Source organism: Triturus cristatus, chromosome 3_2, assembly GCF_964204655.1.
Source record: "Triturus cristatus chromosome 3_2, aTriCri1.1, whole genome shotgun sequence".
NCBI classification, from domain to species: Eukaryota; Metazoa; Chordata; class Amphibia; order Caudata; family Salamandridae; genus Triturus; species Triturus cristatus.
In genome coordinates this window covers 589,515,492-589,533,821 of record NC_140584.1, presented here as the reverse complement: position 1 = coordinate 589,533,821, position 18,330 = coordinate 589,515,492, and the positions used below count along the sequence as shown (strand labels likewise).

Sequence of the window (18,330 nt, the reverse complement as noted above, 5' to 3'; positions counted from 1 at the left end):
AAACAAGGCGGCACTCACTCTCTGCAGCTCTCTCAGCTAGCACAGACCATATGGAGATGGGCCATACCTCAAAACATCTTTCTCCTAGCACAACATGTCCCAGGAGTCCAACACCATTGCAGACCTGTTGAGCCGTCAGACTCAACAAATCCACGAGTGGGAACTTCATCCACAAGTTCTTCAACCATTCTTTCGCCACCCACAAATGCCAAAGCTTCGCCGCCAGATATCCACACCCATTGTCCAAAGGCAATGCGATATGGATGAACTGGTCAGGCAAATTTGCGTACGCTTTTCCGCCTCTCCCACTCATTCCATTAGTGGTGCGCAAACTACAGCAACACTCCCTAACTCGCATCCTAGTTGCTCCGACTTAGGCCAGACAACCGTGGTACACCACATTGCTGGAACTCTCTGTAGTTCCGCACCAAAAGTTACACCTCACTCCACGCCTCTTAACCCAGAACCATGGAGAGATCAGACACCTGGACCCAGCTCAGCTCAACCTTGCGATCTGGCTCCTGAAATCCTAGAATTTGGCTACCTTAACCTTCCTCCTGACTGTATGAACGTCATCAAAGAAGCTAGACGTCCTACCACTAGAGCTTGCTACGCAGCCAAGTGGAAACGATTCGTTTTTTATTGTCACAACAATATCAATCCCTTGGATGTGTCTATCCAACACATCATAGGCTACTTACTACACCTACAAAGATGCAACCTAGCCTACACGTCTATTAGACTACACCTTGCTGCCATAGCAGCGGATCTACAAAATTGACAGCATCTATCCCTCTTTAGAGTACATGCCATAAAAGCCTTCATGGCAGGCATCAAAAGAATAATTCCCCATAGAGTGCCATCCTCACTGGTGTGGAACCTAAACATCGTTCTCACAAGACTAATCAGACCCCCCAGGATATTGCGGCATAGATTAGCAAATTTAGCGGCACAAATATGTAAATTTAGTGGCACAAATTTGGAAATTTAGCGGCATTTTTGCAGCATTTTATTTTACTCATCATTCATTTTGAACCTGAAATCAATGGAAACTGTTTTAGCAGAGTATTCCACTTTGCAATAGGCATGTTTAAAGTGTCTGCAGCTCTACCGAAACACAGCTCCAGTCCTAACCTTGTGGGAGGGAGCTGTATTTCTTCCTGGGATATTCTAGTGCCCATGTATGCACTGCCGGGGTGACATCCCACACCCTTTGACCTTTACTTTCACTCACACACTTACACATGAACACACTCACACATACACTCACTGTCTCTCGCATAAACACACACTCGCCTGCAAGCTTGCACACAACATGCATTTTTTAGTTACCTCAGCGTCCAGGAAGTATTATTCACAGTTAGTGTAATAAGAAAAGAAAACATGGAAAGTGGAGCCCCAACCAACGCCCATAAGGACTAATTTCCGCTGTTTTCCTGGCGCTGATCTTGCCACCTCTGAAGCCAGAGGTCGCAAAGGCAGTGTCAGCAGTTGCAAGGGGCAAGCCGGGGGTCACACCTGCAACTACTGGCTACCCCTAAATGACGTCCATGCTTTGCACCTACAGTAAGTTCCTAAAGGCCCACCTCTTTTGATAATACCTAAACTAGTATCTTTTGCAGAGAACTGTCCGCCTGATGTCGTCCTGCACTGATATGTTACAATACCATCATCCCTGTGTCTCTCAAACTTCCCTTTTGAATTCCCTTTACTTACCTTCTAATTAAAATGTAGACTTAAATGTTGTGCTTTATGTAAAGCACCCTATCATGGGGCCTGGTGACTCCATTAATGATCTAAATAATAATTAAAATAAATTATAGCGGCTGAAACTAATTTTTCATGTAAAATGCCAATTGAAAAGCTTAACGAGTCTTGCCTCTTTGTCCTTCTGTCCTGCTTGCATGTTGTTGTTGCCTGCCTGCCTGCCTTTTCTGCATTGGGTGCAACGACATTCACTGCTGAAAATGCTATGCCATCTGCAATAATATATGCTCGACTGTTGGTGGTCGTCGTTTCTCTGCTGGACTTTTTGTATATTTTATCAACTGGGTGTCTAAGCTATCCTCTCACTTTGTTCATATTCACTTTCTGACATTTGTTTTGTTTTTCCCACACGCGTAGACTGAAAACAAATTATATTCTTATGCATACGTTTTGCGTACAAAGTCTGTTTGGGTGAAAAAAATATGCATTACATAGCAAATTGTCACAAGCATAAAGTAGCATAATATTTTATAACATAAAGTTGGCAGCAATACACACATTTATATAATAGGTGTAATGAATAAGTACATACATGTTTTAAAGGTTTCATGATAGTTGCAAATCACCCGTGATCCAACAAACCTGCTTAAAATCTATATTTCAGACATTTCAGAGCCGGTGACTACACAAAGGACAACATGTTTAACTTTTTGGAGAGCGATGCTACAACAGCACACAGGGTTTGTGATGAAACATTATCACACGAAGAAAAACTACTAATATTGTGGACATCTTAAGATGTGTACAGTTTAAGAGAAACATAGTTAGTCACATACAAACGCTCAACCATATAATCTGAACAAAAAGCTAAAAAAAGCATTATGTTTGTGTTCGGCTTTGAGTTCAAGCAGCCCCATAAATTCAACTGGAAACAGGCAAAATCATAAATGGTTGCTTGGCTTTCAGTATTTATTTAGGGATACTTCATATTTTTACCGAAGCTGTGCTTTTAGAAATATATGAATACACTGTAAGAACCAATAACCTCATTCCTTCCGCATCTCACTTACACCTTGCTATCAGACATTAAAATGGCTGTCATCATTTGCAACACTGCCCATGCATAGCAAAACTTTGTGCCAGAGAAGCGATGTGAATGCTTTCTGTCATTGATGTCATCACTCAGCTAAGTTTGCAGATGTCTGAATCTGCAAGAGAAATTCTTAACTCGTGCCATTCCAGAACAGAATATCGTGTTAACACTTTGATTAAAGAAGGTGGCTAAAAGATTAATTTGTTTTCGCTTTGGCTGAAGCATCTTTCCCCAATAGAGCAGTGAACTGTTTGGGTGTCTCCAGGTTTACTTTATTGTATTATGTTCTTGTTTGCTATCAGTCTCGTTTTCTTTAGAGCTATTACGTATGCTTCACTGAACGTAGAACAGGAAGTCACTGGAGACAAGTGGTTGCCATTTCTAATGCTGTATTCCATTCTTTTCTAAGGAACATAGCTGTTACCGAACATGAGCCCACAGATGCAAGGAAGTAATTTCCCTGTTTTGACGAGCCTAAAAATAAAAATGATTGCATTTTCCAGATTTTGCGGGCAGTTTTGTAAAAATCGCGGCCTTTTTACAAAACTGCAGATTTTCGTGATTTTTTTGCAAATCGCGAAATCCTGGAGGGTCTGACTAATGGGGCCTCCATTCCAACCTCTACATAAATGCGAGCTTCAATTTTTAACATTGAAAACAGCTTTCCTTGTAGCCATTACTTCCCTCAGAAGGGTCAGTGAGATACAAGCACTCACCATTCAAGAACCTTTTCTGCAAATGCATCATAATAAGGTTGTTCTCCGAACTAATCCAAAATTCCTTCCTAAATTCATTTCTGTAGTAGGGGATCTCTGTTATAGTCATAATCTATGAATAATCCCCGCCCATGTGCGGGGACCCCGGAGCAATCAAAAATATCTCTTAAGCTGTCCCGCATTTGCAAACCTGCAAAGACACTTAAGAGACAGACAAAATAATACAGCCTAATCACAACAAGGCTGCACTGGCCAGCACTTCCTCTGAAGTGAACACAAAAGCCAAAATAAAGTTGAAATGTCATTTTTATTCACATCTGACATGTTCCTTTATTATCACACACTCCCTTCACCAAAATCCCTTTAAACAATAGAGAGGAAGGGGTGGACAGACAAGCCCTATAGGCTGTCATTATGTGTCTGCTAAAGGGATACCGTGCCTTTAAGAAACTCTCCAGAGACCCCCGGTATCACAGGATGCACAGCCAACACAAGTTACTTTCAGTTCTTTTTTCCGGCTCCTGCTAGCAGGACCCTGGAGCTTGAGCTCTACCCTTTGGGTGGTTTACTTGATTAAAATTGGATTTTTTGGATAAATAGTGTTTTCATTGGACGTCTAGAGCCTTTGTTTACTACTGCCTGCAATCTGGAGCAGTTTTGGCCCACTCTTAGCATGGCTTTGTTCGATAACTGCCCTGAGTGTGGGAGGAAAAAGGCCAAGACGGACCCACATGATGTGTGTATCCTCTGCTTGTCGCCCTCACATGTCCCAGCTACATGTGCCAGTTACATGTGCCATCTGTAAAACCTTTTCAAAGAGGACCCTGAGGGACAGGGAGAAGATTCGCCTTCAGGGACAGGAGCAGCAGAGGACCGGTGGGACTTCGGGGCATGGAGGATCTCATTCTCCCTCCTCCGCCCATGCTTCAGCCCCTGGAGGGACCTCTGGGCAGAGCAGGGAGCAGAAACGGCACCTACCGGCTGGTAGGTCGCGTTCGACGTCGAAGGCGACGACGTCGACGGCGAGAGAGAAGGCACCGGTATGTTCGGCGTCGATCCAGGGCTCTGGGTCGCGGCAGCCTCGGCGTTCGACGTCGAGGGAGGGGCCGGCGAGACCCGGGACCGGGTCGCCGTCGCAGGTGTCACGGTCGACGTCAACACATCGACGTCGTAACGAGCCCCATGGAAGACTTCACTCGCCACCTTCGCCGTCGACCCACGGCTCGACGCTGACGGAGTCGACGCCGAGATCCCGGCGCCCGCCGTCCAGGCGGAGACGGTCGCCGTCGAGGCACAGGTCGCCGTCGAGGCACAGGTCGCCGTCGAGGCACAGGTCGCCGTCGAGGCACAGGTCGCCGTCGAGGCACAGGTCGCCGTCGTCGAGACACAGCGTTCGACGTCGAAGCACCAGAAGTCGACGTCGAGGCAGAAGTCGACACCGCGGCGACAGAGGTCGAGGCGTGGTTCGACGTCGAGGAGGCGTGGTTCGACGTCGAGGAGGCGTGGTTCGACGTCGAGGAGGCGTGGTTCGACGTCGAGGAGGCGTGGTTCGACGTCGAGGAGGCGTGGTTCGACGTCGAGGAGGCGTGGTTCGACGTCGAGGAGGCGTGGTTCGACGTCGAGGAGGCGTGGTTCGACGTCGAGAGGACGCTCGACTGCGAGACTGCGTTCGACGTCGAGGGCTAAGAGACGCCGGACGAGGTCGACGTACAGTTCGACGTCACAGACATCGGGGAACACGTCCTCCGTGATTACGATCTCCAGTCAGGGATCGGGGAGACGCGGACGTTCCCCGTCGGTGGCCTCCACGCGGGACAGGCCCGCCAAGAAGAGGAGAGTGGCCGCGAGCCCGGACAGTTCTGGTGGGGGCTCGCCTGCTAGGAGTGATGGGGCTTCGGAACATCTGTCCCCGCTGCGTACCCAGCAGCCGCCTCTGCCTCCTGTGCCCAATCTTCCACCGGCTCCTCCACCGGTGCCTGACCTTCCTCCTCCTCCTCCTCCTCCTCTCCCTCCGCACCCTCCTCCGCTGAATCTGCCCGTGCCTCAGCTGCCTACATCTCCACCGCAGCCGCCGCCTCCGCCCCCGAAGGTTCCTCACAGGCAGAGATCTCGCTCTCGCTCTCGCCCTCTCAGGCGATCACGGAGTAGGCGCAGATCGCCCACTCGCTCTGGACATGGACGACGGAGGTATCGGTCTCGTTCCAGAGGCTCGAGGGGCACGAACTCTTCTGGGACTGGCCGGTTTTCGCCCTCGCTGTCGGAGACTCCTCCTACCCGCGTCTCGCCGGTGGATGACATTGCCACGTTCCAGGAGGTGCTGATGAGAGGGGCGGCGAAGTTGGGGATATCAGTCACTACCCCTATTCCCACTACTTCTGTGATCTTTGAAACTTTGCATAAGGCTCATCTGTCGCGCCCCCTCCTCCCGTTGGTTCCGGGGTTGGAGGAACCTGCGATGGAGGCGTTCTTGACGCCGGCCGTGGTGAAACCGGCGCCCTCGAGACTGCTAAAAAAGTACAGGGCTCCTGACTCGGACCCGGCGTTCCTCAGAGTGGATCCTCCACCGGATTCTGTTATCGTGGCGGCGGCTCGTAAACAACACTCTACGACGCCTTCATCCACGGCTCCTCCGGATAAGGAGAGTCGCAAAATGGACTCCTTGGGGAGGAGGATGTGCTCCACGTCGGCCACTACGATGAAGGCCGCTAGCGCCTCCGCTCTGTTGGGGCGCTATGACAGGTCTCTTTGGGACTCCCTGCAACAGTTCGCTGCCTCCCTGCCTAGAGACAAGAGGGAGAACTTTCAGGAGGTGCTGAACGAGGGCATGATGGTCTTTAATCAGATCATCAGTGCGGCGGGGGATGTGTCGCTGCTGGCGGCCCATGGGTACTGCCACGGCATACACATGAGGAGGCATTCCTGGCTGCGGCTGACCCCGCTCAAGCCTGAAGCACAGCAGAAGATCGCCAATTTACCATTCTCTGGCACGACGCTGTTCGGGTCACATGCGGATGACGAGATGGCCCGCATGAAGGCTGAGGCGGAAACTCTGAAGGCGGTGGGGCTGGAGAGGCCCAAGGAGCAGAGGAGGTCCTTCCGATCCTCGGGCAGGCGCTACGCCAAGCAGAGAGGTCAAGGGCGTCAGTCGGGCCACCAACAACAGCCCCAGCAACAGCAGCAGTTCCCGAGGCAGTCCTTTCAGAAGCGCCAGAGGGGCAGAGGACAGCATCAGTCCTCGTCGGGGAACAAAGGCCCGGCCGGGTCGAAGCCCTGAAAAGTTACTTCCCCCTCATCCATTACCCGCTCCGGTGGGGGGGAAGTATTCAACACTACCTGGCAGAGTGGAGGACAATAACGCAGGACAAGTGGGTGCTGAATATTGTTTGCAATGGGTACTGTCTTCGTTTCACCAGCCCGCCTCCACAGATTCCACCAGTGCGCTCCTCCTACATGGTAAGGGAGCTCCAGCGGGAGGCAGACGTTCTGTTAAAAAAGAGGGCGATAGAAGCGGTTCCTTTGCAGCAAAAAGGAAGAGGACTCTACTCACGGTTCTTTCTCGTAAGAAAAAAGGACAAGAACGAGTTCAGGCCTATTCTAGATCTGCGTCAAGCCAACAAGTGGATCCGCAGAGAAAAGTTCTGTATGTTGTCCCTGCATCAGATTTACCCTCAGTTGCATCGAGGAGACTGGCTGTGCGCCATAGATCTGCAGGACGCTTACTTTCATGTGCCGATCGCACCAAAACATCGCAAGTTCCTGAGGTTTCTGGTAGGCAACAACCATTACCAGTATTCAGTACTCCCGTTTGGCCTGAAGTCTGCACCACGGACGTTCTCCAAGTGCATGGCGGTGGTCGCGGCACACCTGCGGAAGACCAAGGTGTTTGTGTATCCTTACCTGGACGATTGGTTGATCAAAGCGTCCACTTACCAGGAAGCCCAGTGCCATTTCAACAGGACAGCTGCCTTGCTGCATCGCCTGGGCCTGCACATCAACATGTCGAAGTCAGTGCCGATCCCTGTGCAGTGTCTCCAGTACTTGGGGGCCTCAGTCAATACCTTGACCGCAAGCGTGTGTCCTTCGGAGGAGAGACGCTTATCGATCCGTGGGAAGGCGCGGCATCTCATCTCAGCCCGCTCTCCTGCGGTGAGGACGGTGTCTTCCTTACTGGGGTCGATGGCTTCTTGCATCTTTCTCACCCCCAATGCACGTCTGCATATGAGGCCCCTACAGGAATGTCTGGAGGATCAATGGGACCAGAGGCGGGGGCGTTGGGAGGACAAGATCCAGCTGTCTCAACACGCTCGGCAGTCTCTGAAATGGTGGTGTGCCCCAGAGAATGTCTGCAAGGGGACTCCTTTTCACAAGGATATTCCGGTCCAGACCATAGTGACCGATGCGTCTCTCCAGGGCTGGGGAGCGCATTCGGGCCCTCTTCAGATTCAGGGGATATGGTCGCAGATGGAGACGACTTACCATATCAACTTTTTGGAACTCAGAGCGGTACACTTGGCCTTGAAGGCGTTCCATCCCTCCTTCAGGACGAACTCCCTGCTGGTTCAGACGGACAATACTACGACCATGTATTACCTCAACAAGCAGGGGGGCTCACGTTCACGCACCCTGTCTCGGGAGGCACAGGCGATCTGGAACTGGCTGGTGGCCAGGAACCCGACGATCACGGCGACCCATCTGCCGGGGGTGCAGAATGCCCAAGCAGACGCGCTCAGCAGGCTCGTTCAAGAGAACCACGAGTGGGTGCTAAACGACGACGTGCTAAGAGACGTCTTCGCAGAGTGGGGCACTCCGGATATAGATCTGTTCGCTACGGCAGAAAACAGCAAATGCCGCGACTTCGTGTCCAGGTACTACCAACCAGGGACGCTGGGGAATGCCCTATGGATCAGCTGGTCCAACAGCTTTCTCTACGCCTTTCCACCCATTCCCCTGATCCCGGCGGTGCTGATCAAGCTGTCGCAATCCAGAGCCAGAATGATCCTGATTGCTCCGGAGTGGCCGAGGCAATGGTGGTTCACCGACCTTCTTCACCGGTCTGTTCTGCCACACAGACGCCTGCCGTGTCGGCCGGACCTTCTCACGAAGTTCGGAGGACAGATGGTTCACCCCAATCTCTCGTCCTTGAGTTTGGCAGCATGGCTCCTGAGCTAGTGCAGTATGGACACTTGAACCTACCTCAGGACTGTATGGAGATCTTGAAAGAGGCGAAGAGACCGTCTACGAGGACTTCTTACGCATATAAGTGGAAGAGATTCTGCTTATGGTGCAAGGCAAAGGACTTTGACCCTACATCCTGTAAAGAAGATGTTATTTTGCCTTATCTGCTGCAGTTAGCTCAATCTGGGCTTAATTTTCAGTCTATTAAGGTTCATCTCGCAGCTCTGACTGCGTATAGGAAGGGCCCTTCTCAAACCTCATTTTTTCAAATCCCTGTGATTAAGGATTTTTTGGAGGGTTTGCGTAAGGTGTTTCCCCCTGTTAGACGACCTTCTCCACCATGGGAATTGAATGTGGTGTTATCTAGATTGATGAGGGAGCCTTTTGAGCCTATCCATAAGGCTTCGTTGCAGCATTTGTCTTGGAAGGCTGCCTTCCTTGTGGCCATTACATCGGCCAGGAGGGTGAGTGAGATTCAGGCTCTGTGTTGTCAAGAGCCGTATACTGTTTTCCATGCTTCTAAAGTAGTGATGCGTACCCATCCTAAATTTTTGCCTAAGGTAATATCAGATTTCCATGTAAATCAGATGATAACTTTGCCTACGTTTTTTCAGCATCCTTCCTCTCCGGCGGAGAGGTCTCTGCATTCACTTGATGTACGTAGGGTGTTGAAATTCTACCTGGATAAGACAAAAGATATCCGCAGGTCGGATCAACTGTTTGTTAATTATGGTTCGGTAAGAACTGGTTTAGCTACCTCAAAGCAGTCCATTTCCAGATGGATTGTTTCCTGTATTCAGCTTTGTTACCAAAAAGCTAATAAAACATTGGGGGGTAAGCCTACGGCACATTCGACTAGAGGCAAGGCTGCTACTACCGCTTTGCTTAGGAATGTTCCCATTGCGGACATTTGTAAGGCTGCCACCTGGAAGTCAGTCCATACGTTTACAAAGCATTACTGCCTGGATTCTGATGCTAGGGCAGATGCGCAGGTTGGACAGGCTTCGCTGAGGAATTTGTTTGCACAGTGATTTGTTGGTGGTTGGACTTACTCCACCGCTGCTTGTTGGTTGGGATGGGCTTGCCATTCTATTCATAGATTGACTATACACAGAGATCCCCTACTACAGAAGGAGTAGTTTCTTACCTGTAACTCCAGTTCTGTAGTAGGGGTATCTCTGTTATAGTCATAAGCGACCCTCCCTCCTCCCCGGTGGAGTAACCTGACAGTATCAGGCCTGTTGTTATACACCTTCAAAAAGAACTGAAAGTAACTTGTATTGGCTGTGCATCCTGGGATACCGGGGGTCTCTGGAGAGTTTCTTAAAGGCACGGTATCCCTTTAGCAGACACATAATGACAGCCTATAGGGCTTGTCTGTCCACCCCTTCCTCTCTATTGTTTAAAGGGATTTTGGTGAAGGGAGTGTGTGATAATAAAGGAACATGTCAGATGTGAATAAAAATGACATTTCAACTTTATTTTGGCTTTTGTGTTCACTTCAGAGGAAGTGCTGGCCAGTGCAGCCTTGTTGTGATTAGGCTGTATTATTTTGTCTGTCTCTTAAGTGTCTTTGCAGGTTTGCAAATGCGGGACAGCTTAAGAGATATTTTTGATTGCTCCGGGGTCCCCGCACATGGGTGGGGATTATTCATAGATTGACTATAACAGAGATACCCTTACTACAGAACTGGAGTTACAGGTAAGAAACTACTCCTCCTCCCTTTCATCTAAACCAATCTGTGGGACTGCCCGTATTCTTCTCACAGCCACAAACCATTACAGAAAGAGCTCTGCACACCCTAGACGTCAAAAGAGCTTTACTCTACTACATCGAGAGAACACAACCTTTTCGCAGGACCAAACAATTATTTGTGTCTTTCTCACAAATGCACAAAGGCAACCCCATCTCCAAATCTGGGATAGCTAGGTGGATTGTTAAATGCAAACAGATCTGCTACCACAAAGCAAAACTAACGCGATCTGTTCCCCCCCCCTAAAGCCCACTCTACACGTAAGGTAGGGGCTTCCATGGCATTTTTAGGGAACATCCCCTTAGATGATATCTGCAAAGCAGCTACATGGTCTACACCGCACACTTTCACTAAACACTATTGTGTAGATGTGCAAACTAAGCAGCAAGCTAGTGTGGGCCAGGCTGTCCTCAAAACACTGTTTCAAACAACTGCAACAGATACTGGTGGTCACCACTAAGAGTGGGTAATGCTACACAATCTATGCACAGTGTGTAATCTGCAGCTCATATGCCTCGAACGGAATATGCTACTTACCAGTATGCATCTGTTCTTGGCATGTAGAGCTGCAGATCTGCACACGCCCACCCGCCTCCCCGGCTACCTTTATCTGTTCCAGTTTTATCTTATTTAGATACAACACACATGGACAGCTTTCCTGTTTCTTACAAAGCTCAATCATTTCCCTGCTGGCGAAAAACAGTCTGAGGATGGAGCCGAAGCCCATGCGCAATATGATCCAAAGGAGGAGTCACATACCTCGTGACTTCCAAAGACTTTCCAAGAGCAAAACAACTGCAACATCCGGGCCCAACACCAGATGGCGATCTATGCACAGTGTGTAGATCTGCAGCTCTATATGCTAAGAACAGATGCATACTGGTAAGTAGCATATTCCTTATAAAGCACCGCTTCTCACCAGTGAGGGTAACCAGGTGCTGAGAACCCTGCTGCTTTGGGAGGGTTCAGTTGAACAGCCAGGTCTTGAGTCCTTTCCTGATTTCCAACAGAGGATGAGGTCCAGCGGTGAAGGGGGGGGGGGGGAGGGGGGGGGTCATTCCAGGAATTTGCAACGAGGTAGGGAGAAGGAGCGCCCACCACTGTTAGTTTGCTAGATGCCAGGGGGTGTGAGCTTGGGAGAGGGAGGCTATGCGCAGGTGTCTGGAGGGTTGGTGAAGTTCAGGCGGTGGTGGTTTTATGCTGGTCCTTGGTTGTGTAGGACTTTGTAGGTGTCTCAGCATCCTGAATTGACAATAATGGGGAACCAGTGGAACTTCTAGAGGTGGGGGTCAGGTTTTCTTTGGGAGGTGGAGGAGGATTCTGGCCACTGAATTCGATATGATCTGCAGTCTATTCAGGAGGGACGACACGATTCCTACGTAAAGTGCATTGCCGTAGTCCAGTCAGCTGCTGACTAGGGCTTGAGTGACAGTTTGTCTGGTGTTGACTGGGAGCCAGCTGACTATCTTATGGAGCATGCGAAGAGTGAGAAAGCAGGTGGAGGAGACTGTGTTGATCTGGCTTTTCATGGTGAGCTTTCTGTCCAGGATGATGCCATGGTTGCGGGCATGGTCTGTCTGAGTGGGTGAGGGTCCTAGTTCGGAAGGCCAGCAGGTGTCGTTCCACAGGGAGGTGATGTTCCTGAAGATCAGAATTTCTGTTTTGCCTGTGTTGAGTTTTAACTATTGTCTTTCATCCAGTCGGCGAAGCTAGTCATGCACCTGCAGAAGTTATCCATCATGGTGTTGGTGGTCTTCTGATAGCGAGAGGATGAGCTTGTTATCTGCGTAGGATTTGATTGTTAGTCTGTGGGTTCTGACTATGTTGGAAAAGGGGGTCCTGTAGGAGTGAACAGTGTTGGGCTGAGTGAACAGTGTTGGGCTGAGTTACCTACCTTGAGAGGCACAGCAGATGTTCTTAGGTTGCGAGGGAAAAGGTGGTAGGTGAATTCTGAGTTCTTGTATGGAAGGAGGCAATCAATTTGAGTGCGTCTCCTTGGATTCCAGTGTGATGACGCCACTTGATCAGAGTGTTGTGGGACACGGTGTTGAATGCTACAGACAGGTCTAGGATCAGGGCGGCAGTTTGTCCCTGGTCTAGGTGAGTTCTGATGTTGTCGATCAGGGTGATTTCAGTGCTGTGACTGGTGCGGAATCCGGCTTGGGAGGTGTGCAGAAAAGTGTTGTTCTCCAGTTGTTCCTTGAGTTGGTGATTGGCCTTTTCGAGGACTCTGTCTGGAAAGGGGAGCAGCAAGATGGGACAGTAGTTCTTGAGTTCACTGGGGTCGGCGTATGGTTTCTTGAGAAGGTGGTTTGAGTTCTGTGTGTTTCTATTCTTCGCGGAAGTTATAAGACTACATATGAGACCAATACAAGAATGGGTCCAACAGCAATGGTCACCATCAACTGGCAGTTGGTACGATCTAGTGGTTGTTACAAACAATAGTCAGAAAGAAACACAATGGTGGAAACGTAAAAGGTAAAACCCGAACAGTGGGGAAACCATTCAAACACAAACTCCCTCTGAACGGCACAACAGATGCATCCCACGTGGGATGGGGAGCTCACATGGACAAGCTGAACGTCGGGGGTATCTGGAGCCCCAGAGAAGCAGTGCTCCACATAAATGTGCTGGAGTGGAAAACATTTTTTTTTTCTGGCACTTTAGGCCTGCCAGAAACGTGACTGGGAGGATGGTCTACGTTCAAATTCACAACACAATGACAGTGCACTATTTGAACAAACAAGTCGGGAGAAGATCCTACCCGCTTTCAACCTTGCCCCAGGAAATATAGAGATGGGCAATAGCAAACAGGGGATCAATAGTAGCAGTGCACCAACCAGGAAAAGAAAATACAGAAGGGGACTGGATAAGCAGGAAGGCAAACACCACACACGATTGGGAACTAAAACGATAAGACAGATCTTCAAGATCTGGGGGACTCCATAAGTAGACCTCTTTGCAACAAACAAGAATGCAAAATGCCAACATTTTGGATCCAAGTTCTACCACCCAGAGTTGCTGGGGAACGCCCAGTCGATAAATTGGTCAGGGAGATTTTCCTATGCCTTTCCACCAATTCCATTTATACCGAAGATTATCCAAAGGTGCAGACAGGAACAGGTCAACCTGATCCTGATAGCCCCTCAATCGGCTCGGTAGACATGGTCTTTCAGACCTCATGGGAATATCATACGGGCAAAAGTCCCACTCCCAGTACACCAAGACCTCTTAACGTTACGGGAGGGACAAGTGTGGCACCTGGAACCAAATATCCTCAACCTGGCAACATGGCTTCTGAGGACTTAGAATTTTGGCACCTCAAGTTGCCAAGAAAGGCGATTGAGATTTTAAAGGAAGCAAGTCGACCATCAAGATAAAAATGTTACAACAAATGTAAGTAATTCCTGGTATGGTGTAACAGGCCTGGGAACACAGAGACTGGGCACAAGACGCTATGGTCATTAGATACCCGACACATGTAGTAGACTGACAGCCCATGTCTCTATTAAGGGCCACTTGGCAACCATTGTAGAGTGCACAAGAGGCACACACCAGTGGTGAAACGCTTCCTAGAAAGAGTGAAGAAAGTAGCAGCCCCAAGAAGTGTTAGTGCCTACATGGAACTTGAATGCGGTGCTCACCCAGCTAATGACGTCACCCTTTGCACCAATGAGACTGCACAACTGAGGTTACTAACCCTCAAAACTTCTCATCACCATTACCTTGCTAAAGAGAGTAAGTGAGTTACAACCACTCCTCACCCAAGAGCCATACCTCCGGATACATAGGGACAAGTTGGTCATGAACAGTAACCCAAGAATTCGTTCCAAAGGTGGTATCGGAATTTCATGTTAACCAAGTAATCCACCTTGCAGCTTTTTTTTCTTTCTTTCTTTCCAACAACATAAAATGCAAGCGGAAAGAGCGTTACACACTTTAGATGTAAGAAGCCCAATTGTGTACTATTTTGAAAGATCAAAGGCCTTCAGGAAAGTAAAGCGGTTCATTGTATCCTTCGCACACTCTAGAAAAGGATTCTCAGTCACAAAAGGAACAATTGTAAGGTGAATACTACAAACAATTACCCTGGCAGATGAGCAAAAGGCGCATTCAACGAGGAAAAAGAGCAACACTAGCCGCTTTACGCAGTGCCGCTTTAGAGGACCTTTGTGCAGTTGCTACATGGTCATTAATACATCCCTTAACAAAACATTACTGCATGGACATTCAGATCAACAGAGGCAGAAATAGGACTAAGTGCGGAAACATTTGTTTGCAAATACACACTCTAAAGAATATAGCCAATGCACATGAAAGAAAACCGCTATGTAAGCCACGCACATGTTTACACTGCTAAAAGTCAATGGTTGGTTACTTGTAGGAGTAGTTTTGCAGGTTCAAGAATTTTCTGTATTCAATGAAACCCACCCAATCTACACCAGTAGAGGTGCATTGACAAACTCCACTCGAGAAAAAATGCCATCCAGAGAAAGAATCTGAAGATGGTGACTGCGTGGAGGTTTCAACCCAAATGGTTGATGACACCCACGACAAAACAAGCATTTGCAATGCAATCGGTCTCGCCTTTGGGACCTTATATGTATTTAGCTATGCAGCACCTTAGCCTGGTTGCTGAAACATTTACTGTTTTTTAACCTGGAGGGAAAGTAAGCACCAAACTGCGTGACATGCCAGGTATGGGAACACATGAAGAGAAAAATTGCCTTGCATTGATTTAGTGAGAGAATGGAAATGTCTGTGGAACCTCTTTATCCTGAACAGTGAAATAGATTGGAAAAGCCCTGGTCAGTTATGTACCTTTACATTGATACAGTGAGACGCAAATATTGAAATGCCTGTGGAGCTTTTTATGTTGTGCAGTGATAGTGAGAGGAGATGAACTAAAACCACCCAGGGATATTCTGCAACCTGTGCAGTGATACGTTCTGATGGGGATAGAAATGGCCAGAGATGCCCATATCTCGTGCAGCAATGCCTTGAGGTGGGGTGGAGGTTTCCCTTTATTATTTGTATTCTTTTCAGCGATACAGTGAGAGAACTGATATACTCTTTATCCCGTGCAGTAAGAGTTTGAGAGAATACAAATGCCTGGAGCTGCTCTTTATATAATGCAGTGATACAGTGAGCTGGAGAGGTTCTGTATTCTGTGCAGTGGTCAATGAGATGCAAGGATAGACATGAGTTGATAAATGCTTTGAATCCTGTATAGTGAATGCAGTGAGGTGCAATAACAGACATGCCTTAAGTGCTTTGTATCCCGTGAGCAGTGATGTTCTGAGGCTGTGTAGTCCGTGCAGTGAGACTCCAGGATGGACATGCCCCGAGAGGCTCTGTATCCTGCGCAGTGAGACGCAACAACAGACGTTTTGTACCCCGCGTAGTGATGCAGTGATTCGGTCTACTCCGTGCAGTGAGACTCAAGGATAGACATGCCTCGAAAGGCTCTGTATACCATGCTGTGGTGCAGTGAGACTCAATGATAGACATTCCCATGAGGCTCTCTGTATCCTGCGCAGTAAGACGCAAAAGTAGAGCCCTGCCTTGAAATGCTCTGTATTCATGCAGTGGTGCAGTGAGACGCAAGGATAGACCTGCCTTGAAATGCTGTGTATCCAGGACAGTGAGATGCAAGAACAGGCATCCCTTGGGGAGCTCTGCATCCTGTGCAGTGAGGACACTGAATCCCGAAGTCCCTTGGGATACACTGCATTCCTCCTCCACAGTCCACTGCACTGTTTGTTTTCCCGCCTGGTGTTTTTTGCTCCCTCCAGAGCTCTGAGGATTACTGGGGTGCCATGTGTGAGTGAGCCAGGGGCTGCAGATGTGATAAACTCTGCGCAGTGAGGAAGCAGAGAGAGGGGGGGGGTGAGAATTATCGCATGGAGGGAGGGCGGGAGACCGAGAAAGAGGGAGTGATAGAAAGGAATGAGAGAGGGAGACCAGGGGCATGTATATCAGTAACACAGAGTATGTGCGCAATTAGAGATGGAGGTTTGAAGACGGAGGTCTCGCGCACTCCAAACGGGAGACGAGAAGGGATGGGGCATTCGCTTGAAGGCATGTCTGGAAACTCGTGGCGCGCAGACCTAGCTAGAGAACAGCGGAGCGCTGAACCGTACAATGCATTCAACAACACACACAAACCTATGCAATTGTTTAAAAAAAAAAAGTGCAGCAAGCTTATAATAAACCTACTGTGTCGTGCCGCTGGTGAGAGATCCAATCCCGCTTGGCGTGGATAAAAGGAGACAAGGTGGCAACAATCAGCGAGTGACATGCCTTCGGTGCAATCATTGCACTGCCTTTTGCATAATTTGTGACGCAAAATGACGTGCACTAATCAAAACTTAAAGCGGAGCTGGGACGAGGCTTCTGGAATTGTATCGATTCCAGGAAGCCTCGTAAGAAGAGTGTAGCGCATGCGCGGCTTACGTCAGGCCGAGACCTAAAAAGAGGGACGGAGACTTTCCAGACCGAACCACTAGATGGCAGAATAATGCACAGCATATGTATCCAGAAAACACTTCAAGCTACAAAACTACTGGTAAGTAACCATTCCGTTTCAAATTCCTCTGGACAATTGGCAGCTGAAAGGTCTACAATACAAACTGCAAGATTCTACATCTAGGGATCTCAAGATTAAGGAACAGTTTGATTGTTTGTAAATGCAACATGTTAATCTCACTCCTTTGCAGACCATTTTCCTGGGTTTCCAGGACACACGCAGGCAGCAAAACTTTATACATGAGAAGAGAACGTAGGAAAACAAATGCACTCTGATAACTTCTCCCAGAACAAGGTCCTGCTGAGTTCATTTTATCTGTCATGCATCGAACTGCTGTTGTACTGGCTTTATTCAATCATTGAAAGCTCACATTGGGAAAGCAAGGTGACAGTGAAGATAACTCCATATTTCAAAAGACCATGCTAGTGGCGACACCTTCATTTCAATTTGGAGTGGCAGTGCTGCTTAGTTGCAGATTATCACCCCAGGTTCCGGGTCCCCATCTTAAATGGCTATTGAACCACAAAAACTAGTCAGCAAGACTTTCCTTTACTTCATTCAGCTCTTCCTGGTATGGATGCCAACAGATAACGTGCCTTGCATGTAAAATGTGATGATACAGGAATCGACTTCTGCATGGGTTTAGAGCTTCCAGTCCCATGGATGCACACAAACATTAAAGAATTTGGCAGAGATGGGGGATTACCGTGGACTGGTCCTTCTGGGGCTGGGGACTGCAACAGATATAATAGACTCTGAAATCAGGTCTTATGAAGCACAGGAAAAAAAATACTTTGAAAGTAGAATGAACATGTTTATAATATATATCTATCTGCTAATTTAAAATTGACTTATGATTGCATTGGATTACTCTTGTTGGGAAGTTATGTTTGTAAGATATATTAGAATTGAAAACGTATCCATGCATTCCCAAAATAATGATGTAAACATGATAAAGACTTTGGTGATGGACGGCATGCCAATAAATTTTGTTGTTAAAAAAAACAAAAATGACAATGCACAGAGGCACTTCTCCAAGCAGGCAGAGCCCCTTTTATTTATATGAACACCTTTGTTTTTTTTTTTTGTTTGAAGAACATCCTTTCATTAGTGGAAGTTGACTTTACATGGTGGGGTAGTCCTGCTAGGTCCCTGGTCCCGTGCCGCACAGGAACACTGTATGTTAAATAACTGTTACTGAAGTTATAAGATGTATATCCAATACGTATATGGACAATCTAATTAAAAGGTTTACAAAAAAAAATGGTGGGGTAGTCCTGCCAGGCCGATTTCATTCTGAATCTAACTGTAAATGCAGTTTCTGTGCTTTGCTGGGAGTTTTTCTCTATCCAAAAA

At 48.2% G+C, this 18,330-nt stretch overlaps 1 protein-coding gene across 1 annotated transcript in view; it reads left to right on the top strand.

Moving 5' to 3' along the window:
• The window catches only part of HDAC1 (histone deacetylase 1), a 207,262-nt gene that overhangs the window by 186,656 nt on the left and 2,276 nt on the right, over nt 1-18,330 (top strand). The gene's annotated exons all lie outside the window — the stretch shown is intronic.